Genomic DNA, 3,784 nt, shown 5'->3' on the forward strand with positions numbered 1-3,784 from the left:
AACAGCCGTAGTGAACAGATATACGCAGTAGACATATAGGCGGTTATTAGTAAGAGTAAGGCCTCTCTCTTTTGCACGTCCGTCTTAACATATCAGCTTGGTGTTTAAATACTGCAGCGTTTTCGTGCAGCTGCGATAACATGATATTAAGCTCAAATTTAATGCGATTTGCGAACATAAATACACTGTCAACGCGGCGTTTTGTCACAACAAAATACGTCGCTCAGAACCAACGTTGGGTGGTCAAGTCAAAACGTGTTAGAACTGGCCCAGCGAACAAAAACACTGCTTTTTACATATTTTCTCCGTGGCAGGAACAATATATTTACTTTGTCAAACATTGCATTGGTTTGAACATCTCGGAATCGCAAATATATTCGTTTCCTGCTCGCATCTCCACGCTCCAAATCAAAGCAGTCGCCTGCGCCCCCAAGAGTGACCACCGGCTAACTGCTTCAAACCAGGCCACACAGAGCTGCCACCTTCGCTGAAACGACCAAATACCACGTACTACACTGTCATTATACCCACCAGCTCTGCAACTGTCGTGGCTGAGGTCTTTCTCCATAACGTCATCTTGCTCCATGGTGCTCCACGCCAGCTGCTCACTGACCGTGGCTATTACTTTGTTGCTCGAGTAGTCGACGAAGCCCTCCGGTACTGTTCCATTAGGCACTAATTCACCACCGCTTACCATCCACAGACTAACGGCCTTACCGAACGCCTCAACCATACGCTTACAACCTTGCTGTCAGTCTATGTATCGGAGGACCTATACGACTGGGATATTACTTTGTCGTTCGTGACGTTCGTAATAATTCGTTCCGTCACGCTACAACGGGCTACTCGCCCTTCTATCTTCTATTTGGCCGCAACCCTTCACTTCCATTTGACAGCGTCTTACCTGCATCTCTAATGCCAGTTCATATATGTTCATGACTCTATCTCCCGAGTAGACGCCGCCAGTATTATTCCTCGCTGCCAGCTGCCGTCCTCCCAAAGCACTCAAAAACACCGCCACGATACTCGTCATCGGGATGCCACAGCTCTCCGGGCTCTCTCGCCTTGCTCTAACTTTCTCTTGCCGAGATGGGCGGTTTGAGAAGCTCTTGCCGCGCTACACTGTCCCCTACCGTGTTTTACGGCCAGTCTGGTCCGTCACATATGAGATCATCCCTGTGCATCCGCCACAATCTCCGTCTAGTCACGTACTGACATCGCTCATGTCGCCCGAATGAAGCCGTGCTACTCCAACTAGTTCCTGTAGTTCACCGACATAGTACGCACCGGGACTGTGCTTTTGGCTGGGGGAAGGGGGGTTAGGCTAAATATATGCCATTGCAGAAGGCCGAAGACGACGATTGACAGCAGAGACTCAAGACTAAGTGGTAGCTGCGGTAAGTGCTGAGCAGTGCAGGAACATTCACCGATGTCATCATCTGCTGTGTCTCTTGGACTAACCTTGCAGCATATAAATATTGTAAGGTAACGCGAAGGTCGGACTTGGGGGATCAGGATTGATCGCAGACCTGAAGCCTTGGATGCACACTGCAGCGAACCACACTCCGCGATGACGATGGGTATCTACAAGAGGGAGCCGGATGAAGATGAAGCAACACGTTCAGCCGTGTAGACGATTAAGCTCCACACAGTGATCAAACTATTGCGCCCGCCCAGTTGAAGCGGCCAGCCTGGCCGCAATTAGTCCGCAGGATTGCGCCGAATAAAAGGCTTCATGCGTGAAACATGGACAACTTCAGTGGCATGGTAACGACTGTCCGGAGGAGGGTAAACAGGGGAGACGCGATAGATGACCGGGGAGGGTTTTGCAGGAACTGTGTAAGGACCAATGTAACGGTACTGGAACTTGTTGCAAAGGCCAGGAGTGCCTAATGGGGTTCAAAGCAACACCTCGTCGCCGGGACGGAACAAAGCTTGGTGATGGGTTGCATCATAGCGGCACTTGCGGTCTTCCTGGCTAGCTTCCGTGTTGAAGCGAGCAAGAAGGCTAGATTTGGCCACTCGGGAAAGGAACTGGTCAGGAAGAGAGAATGATGAACTGGCATGTGTAGAAAGGAAAGAGGCATCAGGAAGGGTAGAGGAAGAATGGCCGTAAACGAGGAAAAACGGGGTGTAACCTGTGGTCCGCTGTACAGCTGTATTGTAGGCGTAACAAAAGGAGGTATTGCGTCCCAGTTTCGGTGGTCCTGGTCGACGTACATAGGCAACATGTCAGAAAGCGTGCGGTGGAACCGCTCAGTCAACCCATTGGTCTGCGGGTGATAGCTTGAGGTCAATTTGTGATGTGTGGTTGAGGCCTCAAGAACTTCGGCTACAATCGTCTCACAGAAATGTCCGACCACGATCGCTAAGAAGCACTTGAGGGGCCCCATGGCGCAGTACGAGCGATTCCAAAAATAAGGTCGCGACCTCATGTGCTCAGCCATTAGGCAGGGCAGTGGTCTTAGCGTAGCATGTTAGGTGGTCGACGGCGGTGGCGATCCAGCGATTACCTCGTATGGACAATGGAAGTGGCCCGTATAAGTCTATGCCAACAACGACGAAAGGAGTACCAGGGCAAGGTATCGGCTGTGGTAGGCCAGAAGAGAAGTCGGCCGTTTGCGGCGCTGGCATGGCAGACAAGATGCGACGTATTTTGCCACGCTTGAGGCGAGGCCCGGCCAGAAGAAACGGGTTTTCACGCGGTGGTAAGTTTTATGAAAGCCTAACTGACCGGCTTTAGCATCATCGTAGAAAGCCGTCAGGATACGGGTGTGAAGCGCTCTCGGAATAACGGGGACCCAATGGGTGCCTTCAGAGCAATAAATATAACGGGAGAGCACGCCGTTGTCAAGTTTGAACTTTTGGAGTTGCCTGCGCATCCTAGCGGTAGGAGGGTGAATAGCACCGGTAAGAATTTGGATTAGGGAACAGCAGTAGGCATCAGCTCGCCGGTGTGAAATAATGGCGTAGCGATTTGGAGCAGTGGCAGGAGGAGCACTGGGGATCTTTGGAGCTCTGGACGGCATGGGACGTCGAGGGTGCACGCAGCAAGGCGCGAAGAAGCACTAGGTGGTGATTCTGGGAGCAGGCAACGGGAAGGAGCATTGGCATCCCGATGTTTGCGACCCGATTTGTATGCGACATCGAAGTGCTACTCCTGCTAACGCAGAATCCAACGGCCCAGGCGTCCAGTCAAAGTTTTGAGGGTTGATAACCAACACAGAGCGCGGTGATCGGTAACGATCGTGAAATGGCGGCCGTAGAGGTAGAGGCAGAATTTTCAACTTCCCAAACGACGGCAAGGCACAGTTGCTCAGTGATGGCGTAGTTGCGTTGTGCTGGTGTTATAGGTCGACTGGCAAACGCAATTACTTTTGCCCTAAAAGCGGTATCACGTTGCAGAAGTACGGCGCCGATACCGAGGCTGTTGGCATCGGTGTGGAGAATGGCGGCAGCAGTGTCGTTGAAGTGAGCGAGAACAGGGTCTGAAGTGAGGGCATTCTTCAGGGTTTGAAAAGCTTTTTCGCATTCTTCGGACAAATCTAAAGTAGTACGGTCGTAAGCAGGTGGTGGAGCGGTGCAGCAATGGTAGCGAAATTGCGAATGAAACGGCGAAAGTATGAAGATAGGCCAAGGAAACTGCGTAGATCCTTGTTCCGCTGAGGACGTGCAAAGTTCAAAACTGCAGCAAGCTTGTCAGGTTCGGGTCGAATGCCATCGCGTCTGAAGAGGTGGCCCAGGATCTTGATTTCTTGGCGAAATTACACTTTTTTGTGTTCAG

The sequence above is a fragment of the Amblyomma maculatum genome, chromosome 2, assembly GCF_055883805.1.
Source record: "Amblyomma maculatum isolate TAMU_Amacu chromosome 2, ASM5588380v1, whole genome shotgun sequence".
Taxonomy (NCBI): domain Eukaryota; kingdom Metazoa; phylum Arthropoda; class Arachnida; order Ixodida; family Ixodidae; genus Amblyomma; species Amblyomma maculatum.